The sequence below is a fragment of the Castor canadensis genome, chromosome 3, assembly GCF_047511655.1.
Source record: "Castor canadensis chromosome 3, mCasCan1.hap1v2, whole genome shotgun sequence".
Lineage (NCBI taxonomy): Eukaryota > Metazoa > Chordata > Mammalia > Rodentia > Castoridae > Castor > Castor canadensis.
Window position 1 is genome coordinate 68152070 of NC_133388.1, and position 22253 is coordinate 68174322.

Genomic DNA, 22253 nt, shown 5'->3' on the forward strand with positions numbered 1-22253 from the left:
AATATCATACAGAAGGAATCATAGAATGTGTAGCCTTCCTCAGGCTGGCTGCTTTCACCAAACAGGGTACGTTTAAGGTTCTCTATCTTTTCATGGCTCAATAACTTATTTCTTCTTATCACTGAATATTACTCCATTGTATGGGATAAACAACAATTTGATTATTCACCAACCTATTGAAGGACATCTGGTTGCTTCTAAGTTTTTACAATATGAGTAAAACTGACATAAACATTTGTGTGCAGGATTTTGTTTTCAACTCAGTTGGATAGATAGCTAGGAGTATGATTATTGAAAGACTGTTGAAAGAACCCAAGTGTTACAATATCTCTGGTATTTAGAAATATCCACATATTCAGTTAATAGTAGGAGAGGAAGTTATTTCCTGGATTCACATAGCTGAATTTGGAAAAATAAATATTTGCTGTCTGGTTCTTCCTTTGTTTGTAATCATACGTAGGCACAAAAGGCTATTAAATTCAAGCTTTTTCACTGCTTTTTACTTTTGATGAGGTTTCAAGGTGAGGTAAACATCATTTGGTAAGATCATTACAATTGGATTAAGTGCAGTGGTACATGCCTGTAATCCTAGCTATGTGGGAGGCAAAGATAAGAGGATCACAGTTCAAGGCCAGCCCTGGCAAAAAAGCTAGCCCTTATCTCAAATAATACCTGAACATGACAGGACATGTCTGTAATCTCAGTTACCCAGAGGCAAAGGTAGGAGAATGGCTGTCTGCCCCAGGCAAAGGCATGAGACCCTATCTGAAAAATAACTAAAACAAAAAAGGATGGGGGTATGGCTCAAGTGATAGAGGTCCTAAGGTCAATTCCCAGTACTACCCCCCCAAAAAAATCGTTGTAATTAATATTTGAGAATGGGTTATTTTAAAAGGCAGAGAACTTAGCCTATGGTAAGATGACTGCTCAGTGTGGTCAGGAGGTTGAAGTGTCTCTGTAGGTTATTGAAAGTTTGTTTACTTTTAAGTTGCTTACAGTAGAATTTATTTCTGTTCTACGTATCATTCAAAACCTTTGATTAAGCTGGGCACATTGTTGCATGCCTGTAATCCCAGCACTCAGGAGGCTGAGGCAGGAAGATTGCAAGTTTAAAGCTAGTCTGGGCCACACAGTGGGTTCCAAATCAGTCTGGAATGCATAGTGAGAAAAAAAATGGAAAAGAAAAAGATAAAACTCCTTTGAACTTTTGATTAGATGTATATCCTTTTTGACCCCATGAACAACCAAGAAATTTATAAACTAAGACATATCATTAATACAGACATTAAAGATGTATCAGTTACTGAACTCACTATATAAGTGATAATAGGAAGAGTTATTGCCATTATAATACTATATTATAGTACTTAACATTTACTGAGGTACCATTCCAAGATAAGAGCAGAACCAGCTTTTGTGGGACCTGTTAACAATTTAATCTTATAAATAAAGAAACTGAGGAAGTTAAATAACTATTGCAAATGTTGTCAGCAGTAGGAATCAAACCCAGAGAGTCTGGCTTCAGAGACCTGGTGCAAAATCATAAAAACCTGACATCTAACAAAATTATTAAACTATATGCAGGGAAAAAGGTAAGTGTGCATGCTTGTTCAATCAATGGTGAGGTCACCATAGGATTCAAACTTAGAGAAGACTTTTTATGTGGAATGGAAGTGACCCAATAAAAATGACATTGTGTAAATTTGCCGAGGGATAAAAGTGTAGGAATTATAGAAACAACATAGATAATTAAGCTTGCTTGTGAAAAATCCCTTTCAAGGGAATTTATCTGTTAACTCCCTGTCTTTAGGCATGTTTTTCTGGAACATTCAGTTTTCAAGTCCAGAACATGCAATCTAATGAAATTGTTAGTACACTACAGTGGGAAAAGTCCCAAATATTAGGACACTTGGTCTCTAACAATAGTTCTGCCTTTGAGGACCTTGGGATAATTATTTTGCCTGATGTTTCTCCTAATTCTGGAATGATTTAAAATGTTTTTCTCATAAACTGGAGTTAAGTTTACTATGAAAGAACCCATCACAGGGAATAATTCTTCCTAATTTCTCTAGTATTGGCCAGGGACCCTCAATCTTCAAACCTTCCAAATACAAAAGTACTGTTTACTTCAGTTTTTATTTTATTTTGTGCATCCCTCATGAAAACTGTCAACAACCTCTTTTTCTCCATTTTGAACACCACTATTTTAGTTTCATATGGTTTTTGACTAGAAGACTGCAATGGTTCCTTAGCTTCCTGGGTCATACTTCTCAGTTCTTCAATTGACAAACATTGAGTACATTGAGTGTCTGCTTAGTTTGGGCACAAGAAGACAATATAGAATAAGGAGGCCCTGGAAATCGGAGAAGCCCATCAGTCATATGAGACCCAGAAGAATAGCCCAGGAGTGATTTTTCTGAGGAAGTCAAGATTGTATTGGGTACTGAAGGTTGAGTACCCAGAGAGTTCCTCTCTGATTGAGGAAGAATGTTCTAGGCAGAGGACATAGCACTTGCAGTGGTTTGGAAACATGAATGCTTATGATTAACTCATAGAAGGATGAGAAGTTTATTGTGACTGAAACCCACAGCCTGAAGGATTTGGGGGGCAGGGAATGGTGAGAGATAAAATTGTAGAAGAGGTAGGTATAGGTGACTCTTTTATGCTACTTTTTTGCATTCATCCTATAGGCAACAGGGAACCATGAAAGGTGTTTCAAAATAAAATAGATTTTATTTAGGAAAATAAATCAGTGGTGTTGCAGAGGCCAAATTAGCATTAAAAGGACTAGTTATTTTCAGAAGGGTTGGTAAAGAGCTAGAATAGTCACAATGTGAAAGAAAGAGGGGTGGATTTGAAAAAGGAGTAGTTGGGTTTGGTGGTAGATTGGATTTGGGAAGTTGAGAAAGAGTCTGCAGGTAGAGACTGGGTGAAGCTTATATCTGTTATTATTCATCATGATATGGAATATCAGAAGACAGACTAGAGGATAATGAGCTAAGTTTTGTGTATCAGTCTGTGGCTAGAAGAATGATGGATTGTCCATGAACTTTTGATAATCACCAAAAGATTTATCAGCTAGTGATTCTCATAGTATGCGTCTCTGTGTCTGTAATGTGGTGGGTGTATGTCTATATATCAAGATCACCTGAGAGGATTTTAAAACTTCATCCTGGCCATGCATGGTGGCTCACACCTGTAATCCTAGCTACTCAGGAGGCTGATATTGGGAGCATCACAGCTTGAGGCCAGTCTGAGCAAAAAGTTCTCAAGACCCCATCTCAAAACTAATAAAATTGGATTTGGTGGTACGTGCCAGTCTTCCCAGCTACATTGGAAGTGTCAATAAGAGGATCATGTTCCAGGCCAGCCTGGGCATAGAAGTAAGATCCTATTCCAAAAATAACTAAAGCAAAAAAGGTTTGGGGCATGGCTCAAGTAGTAGAGTGCCTGCCTAGCAAATGTAAGGCCCAGAGTTCAAATCCCAGTACTGCTAAAAACAAAACAACAAAAAACACCCCAAAACTGAAACAAAAGCCCTCTACATGAGGTACTTAAACAGGGCTCCACAACCCTCTTGAGCATCACAGTTGTCCACAGCACCTGTTACAGAGAGAACCTTGACTGTAGGCCCTCCTCAAACTCATCTGGCATAAGGCCACTCAATAACAAGCCCATCTTAGAATTCTCTTACTGGGGCATTCCACTATTTCCCCTGGGATGTATCCTCTTTTGATGCAGCAAGTTAGTAAACCTGATTTTGTTGACAAAAAAATATTCATAGCTATTACAGAAGACAGAAGAGCATATTTAGTACCCTGAAAAACTTCAGCACAAGTGGAAGAGGAGGAGGAGACATTACAGGAGTCTGTTATTTAAGGCTTCCACCCTTACATTTATACCTTCTACCCATGTGTCCTCTCCAGACTTTTCTGTGAGTGTAGTTGTTAAGACAGAACAAGGTTGTCTGGCTTTGAATCCCAGTTCCTTCACTTATTAACAAGTAACATGATCATGTTCTACTTCTTGCAGCATAGGACTAATGAAAGTACTGACTTCAGTGTGTTGCTGTGAGGGTTACATGAGTTAATACAATGTGTCTGCTGCATAATGAGCTTTAAATTATTTCTGTGTGTTGAAAGTAAAAACATTGGCAGCCATATTAAATCACTAAAACATAGTATCCCTCGTGTCTCTATCACTCAGAATGAGGAAGAGAGTATAATAGAGTGTAAGAGCTATTTATACTCTTCATTATAAAAACTATTCTTATAATAAAGAATATAAGCTATTCTTAGCTCTTATAATGAAGAAATTATTACTCTTCTCACCCCAGAAAAATCACAGAACTGAGTTGCTGAGAGAAATAGGTAGCTACAGTCAGGATGAATGATGCTGGTTTTCCTAAGCCTAAGTAGAGACTCTAAAACAACACGAATTCTTTTCAAGTAGAAACTGCCCATGACTTTGGGAAGCACAGATCTAACCTGATCTCACTGTATGACCCTTTACTTCTGGCCAACCATATCAATTCTCCCTAAGAACTGGACCTTTCTGCTCATTCTCATATTTTTCTTTTTGAGATTCTCCTCACCTGAAATAACTTTGTGATAGGCTGTCAACCTAAGTCCTAATCTGAGCAGTGATGAATCCTTGTCTGCAGATTAGAATTATCTAGAGAGTTAGAAAAGAAATCCCAAGGACCAGGTCATGTCCCATGTTAATTAAATCTGAATCTCAGGGTAGAACTCAAGCATCAGTGCTTCTGCCCCTCCTCAGATGATTTACAAATTGCTCTAAACTAGCTATCAATTCTTGGAGAGTCTCTTCAATTAAAATAACCCAGACAGTCATTCTCCATTTAGAATTCATGATCTTAGTATGAATGGTACTATTTATACTTGTTGATGTATAGCTTATGGAAGAAGGCTGTAACTCATTTTTACCTCAGAGTACATCTCTTGCAGCCCTGGCCACTGCAGATAGTACCATGCATCTATCTAGGCTCCCCTGTGTGGCTGCTGGCTGACAGCTGCATTGGTTAGTATCAAATAGTTAAGCATAAAACATCTTGTTTAGTATTAAGCAATAGCTTGGACTAATGCCACATCAAAATGTTCACAAAAGGACCTCATAAGAAGAAATGTCACCACAACAACATGTGTCTGACTCAATGACATGCCCTAGTGTTACAGTAAACAAATTCCTTTTTTGTTGCTTCTTTCATAGAAACCCACAAAGATTCTGAGGTTAGTCTCTCTGACTCTCTGTTGGGGGTGGTGGTGTTTAACTTCTTTATATTTAAAGTTTTCAGTGTAACATATATACATAAAGTTGCTTAATTATTCAAAGTGTGCAATCTTGAGTAGCCATCACTCCAGTCAAGAAACAATAATACCAACAACTTAACAGCCTCCCTTCTTCCTCCTTCCTATCATCACCTTCTCCCTCCCCAATTGGAGGGCATTTAACTTTGGCTTTTTTTTGTTGTTGTTTATTTATTTTTTTGTTCATTTATCCACATGTGCGTACATTGTTTGAGTAATTTCTCCACCCTGCCCTCCTCCCCCCTTCCCCCCTCCCCCCCTCAGTTTCAGGCAGGTCCTGTTCTGCCCTTATCACTGATTTTGTTGAAGAAAAGACATATGTATAATAAGAAAGACAAAGCATTTTTGCTTGTTGAGATAAGGATAGCTATACAGAAAGATTCCTACTATTGCTTTCATGTACCCATGTGTTACGACCCATGTTGATTCAACTCTAACTCAATGATCTTTACATTGGTTCCTGATCCCCTGCTCATAATAACTTGTCATTTTAAGGTTTCTGTGTTAGTTCCTCTGGAGTGGGGACATCAAACACTTTCATGTTTTGGGTTTTCTGCCTATTCCTGTATCTCCCGTATGTGCTCTCCCCTTTTCTTGTGATCCAAGCCCAACCACATTGCTGCATTTGCCCTAGATCTAAAGTTCCCATATGAGGGAGAACATACAATTTTTGGTCTTCTGAGCTTGGTTGACCTTGCTCAGAATGATGTTCTCCAGTTCTATCCATTTACCTGCAAATGATAAGATTTCATTTTTCTTCATGGCTGAGTAAAATTCCATTGTGTACTGGCTTTTTCTTTTTAGTGGCCATGTCCTCTCTAACTTCTTTTTCAATGAGGTATATTTTACTTGCCCATTAGAAAAATACTTTTCACAATTTGGCCATAGCCAGCAACTCTTTTTCTATGGTTATTTCCCCCATCTGTTTAGAATTCATGTACACATTGCATTGTTGCCTCATCTAATCAAGTAAGGGAATGTCTCAAGAGTATGTGCTCCAAAAACTACTTAATTTTCTGAAGTACTCTCTGCCAGGGGCTTAATTAGAAACCACCAAATCTCTCTCAGGGACCTATTTCTCAGAGTCATGCAGTGCATGTAGGCCGTTAGGAATTTTTAAAAATAATTTTTTTTTTGCTTAGGTTAGAGTTCCTGCCATATTTGTATCCATAGTAATATACTTTTATTGTTTTATTTATATTTTTGTTTTTATCACCAACATGTTCCATATGCTTATTATAATTAGAAAAGTTAAGAACAGTCAGGATAGATGTAATTTACATGTCGACACAGAGCAAACATGTCTTTCAACCATCTTCAAGGTTGTATGTCATGATATGACTCTGCTCATTGCTTTCTCAGAGTGGGGACAATCTGGCACAAACTGAATCTAGGCTGAAATCTCACCCTTATTTTTATTCTCTGTCATTCTTATAAGATACTATGGATACTGAGTTCTTTTTGTGTGTGTGTGTGGGACTGGGTTTGAACTCAGGGCTTCATATTTGCAAAGCAGTCACTCTACCTCGGTCCATTTTTTGCTCTGGTTGTTTTGGGGACAAGGTCTCACAAACTGTTTGCCTGGGCTGGCACCAAAATCATGATCCTTCTGATCTCAGCCTCCCAAGTAGGTAGGATTACAAGTATGTTCCTTTTAAAAGTGTTTAAAAAGCTTTTAAATGATGTCAAAGGCATTGGTATTAAGAAAAACACCAATTATTAAAATAATTCTCAAGTGGATTTGGAGTCTTTAATTCAGGCAAAATATAAATAACATAGAATAATCATAATAGATTAGGAAAATATAAATCAAACTAAAATAAGCAGTATAAATATATTTGAGGAATATATTGTGAGAACTTTAGAACTCTATAATACAATTTCAAAAGACTGCAACCCTATTTTTGAGGGCTATAGTTACCTTATGGACTAGTGACTGGCTGACTTCTTGGCAGACTATTTTGATCACTGCTACTAAAAAATTATTTAGCATAGTGTTTCTATCTCAATGAAAGGATATGAGACCTGGGGAAATTCACAGCTTTCCTCTATCCAGGGTCAACCCTTTTATCATCTTGAGTGCTTATTATGGTTGTTTGCAAAGTGCAGGTTTACTGCTGGTGTGAAATATGGTCCATAGTGACTTAGGAATAATCCTAAAACAGGCACTGGGTAACTGCTAAAGGGGGAACATCATGTTTTCCATTTTCTCACCCCAACCATGTTCTAACACAGACAAATGAAACTGCACAAGATAACTCTTGCCAACAGAAAGGTCAGGCTAATAGTATCTCCAAACTAGATGTTGACCTGCCACTGTGCCTAGTAAAGCACCAGTTCAGTTTCTCTAGGTGTAAATCCAAGAAAGTGATATTTATGAGACTGTGAAGTACAGCTATTATTCTGTGAGTGTTATGAGGTCAGTGTTGGATGAAAAGTTGAAAGTTTCTTTAAATAGAAGTAGTGATCATATATATCTTATCCTTCTAAACCAGTACTTTCCAATAGATCTGTCTGCATTCATGGAATAGCATGTATCGGTCCTATCCAATACAGTAGCTGCTAGCCACACAACGCTGTTGGGTACTTGCAGTGTGGCCAGCGGTTCAGGAAATAAAAATTTAATTTGATTTAATTTTACTTATTTTCCATAGCCATCTGTGACTAGTGGTTACTGTGGATAACATCATTTAGATTATGCCTTATGCTAACCAAGAAATAATCCATAAAATGTAGAATGATGGACCATATTAACTTGAATATTGAGTTTGGAGTTGGCAAAGTCCATTGTATTAACACATCAAAAATATAATTCAACATAACTCATGCTTCAATTCCATATAGAAAATTCTTGCTACATAAAATTTTTTGACCTAAAACACAGCAAAGTATTATGTCACAAGAGACGAGAAGGCCAGAATCAATGTGTTGACACGACTAGTTCTTTCTGAAGGCACCAAGGGAGAATTTGTTTCATGCCCTTTTCCTGGAAATTTCTAGGAAGCCTGAGCATTTCTTAGCCTAAACAACATAATATTATTTGTTAAACTATTTTAGTATGGGCGTTTCTTAAAGATAAATGCCAATTAACTTAAAAGTTGAAAAATAGGCAGCTCTTTTTATAGGGATGTCTGCACTTAATACACAATAACTAGGAAAATTAGCTTCTAATTGTCTAAATATAGCTTATAACAACTCTTCTCAGATTACTGGTTGAATTCTTAGGTCTCTTTTCTTAGAATTACATTCTCAGTGCTTCTGGGCTGACAGCAAAATATTTGTCCTCCTTTCGTCCTTGTGTTTTTAATAGTCTCTTCTCCTTACAACAGCTGAATATAGCTTTTCCTGAGTGTCAATGTATCTGATCCATACCTAATTAATTCCACCACCATCCAGAACTGGAATAAGAACTTATGTTGGCTGAAGTCCACTTCTGGCTTCCTGACCAGATTTTAGTTTTGAGGTTTCCTATGTCAGTTTGTACTATTTGAGATAAGATGGTTGAAAGTAGCAGTCAGCCAGAGAACTGGTCTTTGTGCTCTTGAAGTCTTACTGTGAATTTGACCAAGGAAGGTACTGGGTTTGACATTTATATAAGTAAAGAAAAAAAAATTGAGACCCATTCTGACCCTGTGTATATAGTTAGTAATTGTCTCATATTCTTTCAACCTTTTGTAATTGAGGGTGGAAAAAAAAAGCACTGTAAGTCCAAAGACAAAGATCTGAATGCAGAAGAGGTAAAAATTGAGAGGGAGTTGGGAACGTCTGTGCAGCATTGAGTTAAAACAAAATAAATCTTCAGTCAAATGGTATCTGCATGTGAGTATTCATCTTCTCTGTAGAGGCAGCTGATGAGTGGAGATTGGTGATATTTGGAGTGAGACTTTCCCCTGCTAGAATCTTGATACTGCCACGACATGGCTGTGTGATCGCAGACATATTTCTCAAGCTCTTTCAGCCTCAGTTTCCCTGTTACTAAAACAAGGATAAAAAGGCCCACTTTTTAGTGTTGATACAATAATGTTTGTGACATGCCTGAGGCCGAGTTGTAACTCAATATCTGATAGTTATTTTTATTTATCCTGCCTAACCTAGGACTATATTAGTATAACAAGTTCTTCCTCTAACACTTTTTGTTTTTGTTTTTTTTTCTTTTGTCTTTTACCTGAGTGGGACCCAGTGTTCTCAGAAGCAGGTTAGTGATTGACAAGCAGTATCTCCATAATATTTGTGTTTGTATACAGGTTTTTAGTGGTTTCCAGTAGAGCCTGGCTATTTTATGTCAAGTAAGATCAGTGTCACTACCCTCTTTTCAAAAACAGGCCTGTAGCAAATAGACAATTCATTAACCTCAAGCAAAACCTCTTGTTGAAAAACTCTACAAAAATGAACCATTGATGGTCACAGGTTTTATACATAAGGGAGGACGACAATGTCCTTATAAGCTCCTTGAAAGCAAGGATATGATTACCTAATGTCTTGAACATCTGTCTGTGTCCTGTTTCTAGCAGCCACTTTGTAAATGCTTGTTAAATTAAATCAGATTGACATGTTCATGAAAACTTTTTGCTATAATTTAACATAGTAAGTATGTGGAAATCAGTGTGAAGACAGTAGTCCCTTATTTTTGTGGTTCACTGTATTTGTTATGTAATTTTGCCAAAAATATAAAATAGTATATGTATACATTCTTCCTTTTTATAAATTATTTTCTCTGTCTCAAAAACTTGTAATGTGAAATGGATAGTTGCAATGGTAATCTGGTATCACAAACAGAAAATGAAGGCTAAATAATGTGTTTTTAATTAAGTAAATTGCACAAAAGAATTTCCTCTTTTAATTTATATGTATAATGATGGGGCATTGGTACTGACCAAATTCCATTTCAGTGAGTCTGGTAAAGTACCAATGTTGTCAAGCCTTGACTAATGTTTTTTATAATGCTACATCGTGAATCTAATGTTAGTGAGTGCCCGTTCTGTGACAATTGGGACAACTAATGCTCATTCCAGTCCTTGTTAATGAAAATGTTATTTAACTCCTGGTTGTGGCATATACGTAGCACATGTTCAGGGGGGCAAGCTATAAGCCAGGCCACAGTGGAACAGGGCCTTGACTTATGATTAAAATTAAAAAGTGGAGCTGGGCAAATAGTTCACAAGACCTCATTTCCAAAACAACCAGAGCAAAATGGACTAGAGAATTGGCTCAAGCAGTAGAGCTCCTGAGTTGCAAGCATGAAGCCCTGAGTTCAAATCCCAGTCCTATCCCCCCCAAAATTAAAAAGTGGGCAGTATTTTTACCCTACATTGTGTGCAGAATAAAAGGAAAATGTTGGGACCACATCTTCATATATAAGCCATATCTTTGGAAATTACTCTGCCATTCAATAGTCAGATTATAAATGTTCCTAACTTATTTGAGAACAAAAGGAAATTAGTTCTATTTTTGCAGTGCTGAGAATTGAAGCCAGGGCCTTGTGCATGGTAGGCAAATGCTCTGCTACTTGAGCTACACCCTAGCTCTTTTGAATATTCTTACGTTTGTTTTTGACACAGAGTCTCATGGCTACTTTTGTCGGGGCTGGCCTTGAGCTCATGATCCTCCTTCTTCCGCCTTTGTGTAGCTAAGACCGAGAAAGGGAATGTTTCTTTTGACACTTGTTCAATACAATGGAATTTCAGCACCATATTTTGACAACTTCTTAAAAGTAACTGAAATACTGTGCATCTCAGTTGACTCCTTCTTGCTCACTGTGCTAGACCATAAACACATAATGAATGTTTAATGGGGTCATTGATTTGGATTCTTTTGAAATAGAAAGGTAAGAGATTTCTAATCACTGGAATCATCCATTGAAAGCTAGCTCCTCGTCCATTCTCATTCAAATAGTTCAGTACTATTTCAGTACTTTCTGGTTGCCAGAAAGTGCTAGATGTTCCTTGTCTTCTGGACCCAATTATTATTTGTAAATTAATAGTTAACATTGGATGGCTGATTTTCTGTCTGTTAATGTAATTGCAATTGCTTTAAAAAAAATTGCAAACTTACCATGAAGTGGATTGCAGTAGTTACCCTCACTTATCTTTCTGAAGAAATAACACAACTTGAAAATCTAACATTGTGTAAAAACAAGGAAGTTAGAGAATTTCAGGTCTACTGTATTTATTTTTTTACCTGGTTTCCTTTTGTCTTTTTTAGACTCTTATTTGAATTCCAAATCTTAGAATTTAGGCACAGAAGGGACTTAGGAATTATCTAGTCTGTCTCATTTTAGAGTGGTCCAAGAGTAAATAGTTTTCAGAAATTACACACCTACCTAATAGCAGATCAGAGACTAGAGATTTTAGATTCTGGACCCTCAAAGAAGAATATTTTCACAGCTGTTTTTGTTGACCTAAGTATCATTCTAATCTGTATGTGACTTTCTAGTATTTATACATTCACAAATGCCATTTATTTTCTTATCAAATAAGTCCTTAAAAAAGTAAATTGTCTCCTGAATTTTACACATGTAGAAACTGAATTGTAACTTGCCAAGGTCACATAGCTTTTTAGAAGGATAACAAGGACTAGACCCTTGGTGGCCTGACTTCTACCTGAACTCCCTGTTGAGTGGCCAACCATTTAGATCCCAATTGCAATTTATCCTAATTTGCATACAGATGACACTTCCAACCCTAGAATCTTACTGATATTTTCAGCCATGGAAATCAAATCCTCAAGCTTAAGAAGAAAATCATTACAGCAAAACAACATGCTCAGGATAGGGTTTTGTCTCTCCTATAGGTCAATTGTAGTACATTGGGGAAATCTGCTTGGTGGTATATATGCTTTTTGATGTAACCATAAGTATGAATCTCAGGCCTGCAGTCTCTAAACTAACTGTTGTATTTACAGGACTCTTGACTGATGTCCTGGGACAAAGGAAATATTAAACAGAATATTCTGTTTACTATTCAAGATCCTATATCAGTGCCCTCTGAAGGAAAAAGAAAATAAGAAGGAAGTGACTTAAAAAGGGTATTATTTTACCTTTATTTAAAAACCAATCTAATTGAATTTGGAAAATACAGAAAACCATAATGAAGAAAATTAAAGTCACTCTTAATTCCACCACCCAGTGATAATCAGGGCTATTTTGATATATTTCCTTACAGCCTTTAATTTGTGTGTTTATAGCTATATTCATAGGATTGTCATAACACCGTTTACAAAATTTCATATTTTATATTGTAAGGATATTTATGTCATTTAAAATTATGACTATAAATACCATTTGATTTATTTTTTCCTTTTTTACATTTACTTACATGTGTACACACTGTTTGTGCCACCTCCCCCTCATCCTCCCCAACCCCCCACTTCTAGGCAGAACCTGTTCTACCCTCTTCTCTGATTTTGTTGAAGAGAAAACATAAGAGATAATAAGAAAGACATATCGTTTTTGTTAGTTTGGGATAAAGATAGTTATACAGAGAGAGTCCTAGCATTACTTCCATGCACTTGTATATTGCAACCCATATTGTTTCATTTCTACCAGACCTCTTCGCTGCTTCCTGGTCTCCTTCCTGTAGTGGCCTCTGCCAATTTAAGGTTACTTTATTTGCTTCTCAACAGGAAATACATCAACCACATTCAAGTTTTAGGTTTCCTTTTCTTTCCCTATTCCTCCCATGCATGTTCTCCCCTTAGTGTATGACCCATGTCCAGTAATATTACTGCATTTGTTTTGGGTCTATAATCCACATATGAGGGAGAACATGTGATTTTTGACCTTCTGAGCCTGGCTAACTTTACTTAAGATGATGTTCTCTAGTTCCATCCATTTACTTGCAAATGACAAAATTTCATTCTTTGTGGCTGAGTAACATTCTATTGTGTATAAATAACACATTTTCTTGATCCATTCATCAGTTGTGGGGCATCTTGGCTGTTTACATAACTTGGCTACTGTGAATAGTGCTGCAATAAACATGGGTGTGCAGGTGCTTTTGTAATAACTTGAGTTGAATTCCTTCAGGTATATCTCTAGGAGTGGGATTGTTGGATCATATGGCAGATCTATGTTGTTTTTTAAGGAGCCTCTGTAATGTTTTCTGAAGTAGTTGTACTAGCTTACATTCCCACCAAGAGTGTATGAGGGTTCCTTTTTCCCCACATTGTCACCAGTATTTGTTGTTGGTGGTGTTCTTGATGATAGCCATTCTAACAGGGGTGAGATGGAATCTTAGTGTGGTTTTGATCTGCGTTTCCTTTATGGCCAGGGACAGTGAGCATTTTTTTCATGTGTTTTTTGGCCATTTGGATTTCTTCCCTAGAAAAAGTCCTGTTTAGTTCAGTTGCTCACTTCTTTATTGGTTCATTGATTTTTGGAGAGTTTAGTTTTTTGAGCTCTCTGTATATTCTGGTTATCAGTCCTTTGTCTGTTGTATAGCTAGCAGATATTTTCTCCCACTCTGCGTGTGGTCTCTTCAATTTAGAGACCATTTCTTTTGTTGTGCAGAAGCTTTTTAATTTCATGTAGTCCCATTTATCCATCCTTTTCTCTTAGTTGCTGGGCTGCTGGAGTTCTACTGAGGAAGTCCTTGACTATCCCTATTGTTTCCATGGTATTCCCTGCTCTTTTGTGTAACTACAAGGTTTTGGGTCTGATATTAAGGTCCTTGATCCATTTTGAGTTGATACTAGTACAGGGTGACAGGTATGGATCTAGTTTCAGTTTTCTGCAGGCAGATAGCCACTTTTCCCAGCACCTCTTAGCCACAGCAATAAGGCAAGAAGAGGAAATAAAAGGAATACAAATAGGTAAAGAAACAGTCAAAATATCCTTATTTGCAGATGACATGATCCTATACCTCAAAGATCAAAAAAAAAACTCCACCCAAAAACATCTAGACACCATAACAAGTTCAGCAATGTAGCAGGATACAAAATCAACCTACAAAAAATCAGTAGTCTTTGTATACACCAACAATGAATAAATTGAGAAAGAATACAGGAAAACAATTCCATTTACAATAGACTCAAAAAAAATTAAATACCTAGGAGTAAACTTGACAAAGGACGTAAATGACCTCTTAAGGAGAACTACAAACCACTGAAGAAAGAAATTGAGGAAGACTACAGAAGATGGAAAGATCTCCTGTGCCCATAGATTGGCAGAATCAACATAGTAAAAATGGCTATACGACCAAAAGCAAGTTACATGTTCAACACAATACCCATCAAAATTTCAATGGCAATCATGACAGAGATTAAAAAAATCTACCCTAAAATTCATTTGGAGACATAGAAGACTGCGAATAGCCAAGGGAATACTCAGCAAAAAGAGCGATACTGGAGGTACCACAATACCCAACAGAGCCATGGCAATAAAAACAGCATGGTACTGGCACAAAAACAGACATGAAGACCAGTGGAACAGAATAGAGGACCTGGATATGAATCCACACAGCTTTGCCAACAAAGGTACTAAAAACATGATGGAGATAAATGCCATTTTAAATGAAGTTTTCCTATAGCTTATTTAATCAAACTACTGTTGTTGAGCTATATTGTTGTTCTTTCCAGTTTTTTACTATTAAATAGGAAGATGTGGGAACTCAGAGGGGGCACTGGTAGGGCAATAGCATAGGTGACATTTTTTGTAGTGTTTTTGCACTCTTGTTTAAAAAATTGTTTCATAACAAGGAAAGTCACATTCTTTATTTTCTGTAGACCTGAACGTTCTTTTCTTGTCAGTTATAGGTTCTTGTTTTCATTTAGTTGTTGATTACCGAAATTGAGAAATTGGAAGAACATTACTCCTAAGTAGGCTCACCAAACCTGGCTGCATTTCAATATCACTTCTTTCTACCCTCTCCCACCCCGCGTCCTTTGATTAAATCAGTCCAAGAAATCACTTAGAGCATTTTTGTAATATCTTGCAGTATTTTCTTTTTCCTATGCTGAAGTTTTTGGATACTAAAGTGCTTTAGCAAACAACCAATTTGCATGTTAACATTCTCATAATAATGTATATTTTCCCCTGTCTGTGACTATAGAGCCTAAAAATTCCTAAGGTCATGTTTCATCCCCAAATTATTCTCTAAAGAAAGAAATGTCTATTTGATATTAGATTCTAAACATGAAGACAGTAGCAAATTGTTATTGGGTGTATAGACATATATATATGTATATATATGTATGTGTATATATACATATAAACACAAATTATTTTACAAAAGAGGAATTTTTGGTCATTTTTGAGATTAGTGATACTTTAATTTTTGGAGTTTTGGAAGATACATTCTTGGTTAAAAGTGGACAAGATACTGAGTGAAACATTGGGAGCACTGTTTGCAATCTGGGAAAAGGAAAGGAGGATGTGCTCCCTCTTTGGTGAAATCTTCCCTAATACACACAAATGGAAGCAAATTTCCTTTTTTTGTGGAACCTAAACTTTTGTGGGATTCATATGTTGTAGTAATAATATACTGTATCATGTCATTTCTTTACCTGTCTACATTCAAAGCTTCTACATGAAGCTACTTTAATCAGAACAGCTTCCTACAGTACTGCAATGTGCAATGGGGTCACACCTGTGGAGATGTGTACAGTGTATGTGAATCTGTCTACATCCCTCACAAAGTAATCAGCACCATGACAAAAGAAACTAATTGGATTATGGCCATTTTTGTATGCTCAGCATTTAGCACAGAGCCTTGCTTATGCTAGCTGTTTATTATTTTCTTTTGAATGAATAAAGAAAGTAATATGCTATCGTCAAGCCACATTCCTTTCTGCTCTTCTGACCATTTCAGTAGTTGTTTCCCCAAAGAATTTAGTATGAAAGTCCACTTCTCAACCACCAACGAGTGCTTTTTTTCTTTTAATCAGCTATCCAATGGTGCTAAATGCTGAGCATTTAAAGCAGCATTTTTAAAAGTGGGTTTTGTAGAATACTAGTTTTTACTAGATGCATTTAGAAAAGAGTTTTTCTAGTTCAGGGAGCAAAGCAGGCAACATTTTGCTGTTGGAGATTAGCTGGAGCGAGCTTTTTCTCGCTCCTGTTACTACTGAACCTAACTGGGTCTAACTGGTGGTGATGGGAGATGCAGAAAGGACAAAGGATAGACACACAGACATGCAGAAAGCTGGAGCCAGGTGTGTTGGGTGCTCAGATAGAGACACACAACAGCCTCATTGCTTTTTTTCTCTATTATTCTCATTTACTCTGCTTCTTTTCTCTATCGTTATTCTTTAAGACCTTACTCTTTTACAGTTCTTTAAAAGCTTGCTTCTAAAGTCTTTTTTCTTTCTATTCTTTAAAGCCTCACTTCTAAAGTCTTCTTTTCTGTTTCCTTAGACTTGCTTTGTCCCATGTTTTTGCTTAGCTTTTTTTTAGCTTAGCTTTTCTAAAGCCTATGTATAAAGTTCTCCGTGCAGACTTGCACTGTCCCATGTTCTCTCTTTAGCTTTCTTAAAGTCTCAGCCCTTAGACTTGCAGACAAACAACAGTGACAGTCCCTTTGCAAGCTGCCAGCCAATTCTGTCATCCCCTCTTTAGCAATTCCTCTTTAGCAATTCTCCTTCAGCAATTCTTTTCTCTTCAGCAATTCATTTTCCCCCTTCAGCAAGCCTCCCTCCAGCAATTTCCCTTCAGCCAAAAACCCCCATCAAAAAAATCTCCCCCATCCAAAAAGCCTCATCCTCCTTCAGTGAGTCTTTTATACCCAGTGGTAAACAAGGAGGTGGAGCCATGGTTCTCAGGGAGGGGCATGACATTGTAACAGGAGAAACCTGCGTTAAACAACTTAGGAAAAGCAAATGAGCTCTATCTCACCTTCTAGCTCTCTTCTGTGGCTGGGGCTGTGCCAAATCTCAGCCTACAGATTACTTGACATAAACATCTTAGGAAAAGCACCTGCTCTGCATCTTACTCTCACCCTATTCTGCAGCAGGGGCTGTTCTGAACTCAGACTGCAGAATATTGAGTACAACTGTGCTTATGTCCTCATTTAAACTTCAATTTTCTCACCTGTAAAATGATTTAATGATAATATTTACCTCTAAAGACTATTGTGAATATTAAATAAGCTACTACATTGCCCAGAGTATGGTACTTGCTATATACTCAATTGAGGTTTGTTAATATTAGTTTTGATTGCTCTTTAATGAACACTTTGGAAACAGTGAGCCACAGATGAGAGTATTAGAGTGTGTTATGGGCCTTGGTCTAGACTTTCTCAGTGATTTCATGAGTGATTAAGTGATGAATTCTCAAGCCAGATAATTGTACCCTCTGCTTTGCTTCTGTAGCACTATCTTCTTTTCTTGTATTTTTGTTGTCCACACATTGTTTCCTTCAGATGTCTTTCTTCCCTGTTTCTGATGGGAAGATCTTAAGAAGGATATCGATGAAACTCAAGATATTTAAAAAGGATAACAAAGATGTTGAAGGGCCTGGAAGCTATTCTCATGGGAGGTATTTATTTTGGAAAATAGAACATATTAAGGATTACAACATGAAAAAAGTTTAGATTTCAATGTAACTCTAGAATGTATAATTAGGATCTATGGGTAGGAGTTACAAAGGGGTCCAACATAAGGAAGGGCTTATTAACAATTAGAAGAATTCAATATTAAAAAAGAATGATTTCTCTTCAACTGAGAGGCTCTTCAAGATGTGAGGAAGGAACTTGAACACCTAATAGCACAAGGTATCATCTAATTGTTCTGGAGATAATCACAATGGTTAAGTTTCTTTGGAAATAAAAGTGTAAGATAGAATATGATAAGAGGGATACAGAGAGACAATTGTCAGTAGAGAAAAGTTTACTTGTGTTTCTGAGCATTAGAAGGCCCTTGGTAAAGGGCATAGCTTGTTTAGTGGCTCTTTAAAGAAAGGATTGGAGCATGAGATGAGATGGGGGCCTAAGGAAAGGAGTTTATTTCTCCTCTCATAAATCCCTCTAATCATGGTATTTAACAAAATCAGCACCTTTTGTTTAAAATAAATTACATACTGATTTCCATATATTGATAACTTATTATGTGCTTCTCTCATTCTTTGCATTTCCTTCCTTTCACTTGTATTGACATGTCATTTTATTCCCACCCCATAGGTCAATGAGATTAGGAACACTAAATTATTTGAGCATATGTTCACATAATTTCAGAGGAAAAATTATGCCATAAAATTAGGGTTGCTCTTTTCAATGATTTTCATGAACCACATCTTGGAATAAATGGCATTGCTAAGCTTTTTGACCAACACTAGTAGTCTGGAATTCTGAAGGTTAAAGGGTGCCATTCCTCAGGTCACTCAAGGTTAAAAGGCCCTATCTAAAATACATTTTGCAAAAAAAAAAAAATGGTTATTTGTCCCATTTGTTAGCTTCAGACTGACCTCACTTAGTGGGTGACCTCAGTTCTATAGCACCCACACAGCTCTTCTAAGTTTTTGTCATATAAGAGAAAATAATAGAAGGATATGGCTGATAGTGTTTATACCAATTAGAACATTTTCATTCTTCAAGGTGCAGAATATATGTTTTCTACTGTTTTATACATGAGAAACATCTGTGTAGTGTCCTCTCATCACTGGGCCTGCCAGTGAGAATGCTGCCACTAATACCAAGGAGGCACAAATTGAAACACTCCAGCTCTCAGAGTTTTTCCTTAACCAACATTTTCCCCACAATCGAGTGACATGCCTGTTAATGAAGCTTTAGGATTGGCAGAGAGAGTGCAGTGTTCAATGTCCTTTTATCCAAGGGACCAGGAGAAGCAGTTAGATTTGTGCTTCCTGGGTCCTTCATCCATCCTCTGCCCTGCGGTTTGGCAGCAGTGTGTATTGTTGTTTCTTTCTAGGCGAAAAGGACTTAAAGTTGGGCCTGTTTTCTCAGAGAACCAAAGGCAGTTTTGATGAACATGAAGTAAGCCTCCTTTGGTCATTTAAGAACATGTCATTTTTGCCTTTTACAACACAATTTATAATAACTTTCAAGACAGATTTTTTTGAATGACATTAATTGCATGTAAAATATATGCTTCTTATTAAAAGGTCTACACCAAAATGTTTACAACAGTCTGATTAAACTTGGAGGTGGTGGGTGAGGAGATAATTTGCTCCAGTAACTTTTATATGAAGATTGCTAGCTATTAGAGGAAGGGGGAAGCTTCTCTTAAGCTTGATTTCATTTCATAGTTTACTTAAAGAAAAACTGTCTTGAAGTTTTGAATTATTAAATTTAGAAAGTATAAAAACATTATCATATTATTATGTTTTGTGGTTAGATTTTAATACAATTCTTATGACTTGTATGAAATGTGTTCTTTTGATAGATTCTCAGAAATGCTTCTTTCATATTTTCTATTTCTGAAGTGCAATGCTGAGTCTTCTTCTACCACTCATGGTTTTAGAGCACTGGCTGCTTTATGATTATGCCTTTGGTAAGAGTGCCCACACTCTGATTTACTCCCTTGACTCAAAAGCCCTTCTTAAATTTGAAACCCACCTTATGGATGTGGGTTTTTTGTGTATTACCAGGGAAAAAGAGCTTGTCTGTTAATGAGTAATAGCTCCAATAGCTAACATGAGAATAACATCAGGTGTTCCTTTTAGGATTTACTCATAGATTTTTCTATACTAGAGGGAGAAAAGGTGTTTTTCTATACTAGAGGGAGAAAAGGTACTAGATCCAGTGCACCTCAGTTGAACCTCTGATTCTCTCAGACTACAGTAATACAGTAGTAATAATTTGTTCAGTTTTGGAGGAGAGATTACAAATTAACATGTTTGTTCTTTGGCAAAAGTATAAATTACCTGAAAGTATAGTAATAAAATAAATCTGGTAATTTAACATATTTCTATTAGCTAAATATATATTTTACAATTATCAAGATTGTGTTGCATTTTATAAATGGGTTTTGCCCTTTAAGTCTTATAAAGGTCACACTTAAATAGAATCATGCCCTGTATGATGTTCCAATCAATGGAGCAGGTATATGGCAGTACTTATAAGATTATAATGGAGATGAACAATTCCTATTACCCAATGACACATAGCTGTCCTAATATTAAACACATTACTCACATGTTTGTGATGATGCTAGTATAAACAAACTTACTGCACATATATACATGTGTATGTATGTGTGTGTATATATATATATATATATGGCATATTACATACAGTACATAATACTTGACAATAAACCACTATGTTACTGGTTTATGTATTTACTATACTATACTTTTATTGTTATTTTCCACTGCACTTATTCTACTTATAAGAAGAGGTTTACTATAAAACAGTATGCAATGTTATGCCAGCAGCAGCCTCATATATCTCCTATTTACCACATCGCTTGGTTGTACCAAGTGCCACTTACAGTGATTGACCTGTACCATAGTGTGCAAGTACACGCTATGATGATCACAAGCAAAATCACCTAAAAACACAATTTTCAGAATTTATCTCAGTCATTAAGCAACCTAAGGTTGTGATTCCCCCAAGAAGCACTTTCCCCCTCAACCTCTTACTCTACTTCTTACTCTCTATCCCCTCACTTTGATAGCGGCCCCTCTTTGCTACAATGGTTTCACCTCTTCTACAAAATCCTACCCTCAGGAAAGGAACTAAGACCAGGGTAATCATTAATATATCAAGACAGAAGGGGAAGTTTTTAATAATTATTCTAGGGCAAGAGGCATAAACTGGCACTGTCTAGGAACTTACTGCCACTTAGGTTGAGAACAATGCACAATTAGATCCATGTAGCAGACAATGCATTACAAATTTACCTTTCTGTGAGTGATTTGCACTGTAGTAGTGTTGCAAGCTTTAAATTGAAAAAAAATGCACTCTAATAGTAGGTTTTCAGAAATCAGTTATAAGGGAAGGGAAATCATTAGAGCAGGGAATGCATATAAAAGTCCTAAAATAAAGTTGTTTTAATGACTTACTCTGCCTAAATTTAGTGCTGACTGTGTGTACTGTCTTAGTAGTTGTCTCAATCCTTAAATATCCTCAAAATCAGAAAAGTAAATTGGACTATTAATAAGAGGATGAACAAGTCAGCTGCATATTTTGCCTTTTGGGAGGGGGATATCACATACAAATTAGTCATATTGTAGTTTAAAAATATTTGTTAATTTAATAAAGCTAGGGTAGATACACTACTTTAGTGGTTGGATCTTCCTTCCAAAATGACAAACATATACAAATATGTGTTTGGTGAGTTTTACGTATCTAGTAACCACTTCTTTTTGTTTTGTTATCCTGTATTTGTATCTTGAGATTGCCTCTTGTATTTCTGCATTTTGGATGGAGATGGCAGTATTGAGCCTTGGCTCTGACTTAACATCACTATTTGAAGGAGCTTAAAATTCTTCCTAGAGAAGAATCGTTTTAGCTAAGCTCAGTTCATCTCCTGGGATTTTGCTTTGTGCTCTTCCCTTCCCCCTTTATATACCCCTGTGGAGAATGAAAGACAGTCTAATATATGTTATAAGAAATCTGTTATACAAGGATGCTATTAAATTACTCTCATTTCTACACATCTGAGAATGCCAACTTAAAGGACATATAGAAAAAACCTTCTAAAATAAAATGAGGGCCAACTCTAAAATGCAGAAGTATGTTTACGATGTGCTTATTTTCCTAAGGCTTTGACAGGAAGAATTAACTTTACGTTCCCAGCACACGAAACACTTTACTGAGCCACATCGTATGGTAAATAAACTCGTCTCTGTGAATAAATTGCACCATTTCTGTTTTTTTTTTTTTAGGGCAATAGACTACTGCTAAGAAAATGACTTTTTTCCAGGGCTAATTCCCTGCAAAAAGTTTAGATGATGAGAAGAATTACTGACTTAGTTTCCACACATATCCACTGTTTTGCCTGCATTCCAAATTTCAAAAGGATGATTCATAT

General features: G+C 36.6%; 1 protein-coding gene and 1 long non-coding RNA gene across 8 annotated transcripts in view; both read left to right on the forward strand.

Moving 5' to 3' along the window:
• The window catches only part of Slc25a21 (solute carrier family 25 member 21), a 468932-nt gene that overhangs the window by 30664 nt on the left and 416015 nt on the right, over window positions 1–22253 (forward strand). The window lies entirely within an intron of this gene.
• Window positions 1–22253, forward strand: part of LOC141421594 (uncharacterized) — a 44558-nt gene that overhangs the window by 11476 nt on the left and 10829 nt on the right. Inside the window, exon 2 of the long non-coding RNA XR_012446182.1 lies at window positions 1–22253. This exon is cut by the window's right edge and continues 10829 nt beyond it. This is a non-coding gene — a long non-coding RNA (uncharacterized lncRNA).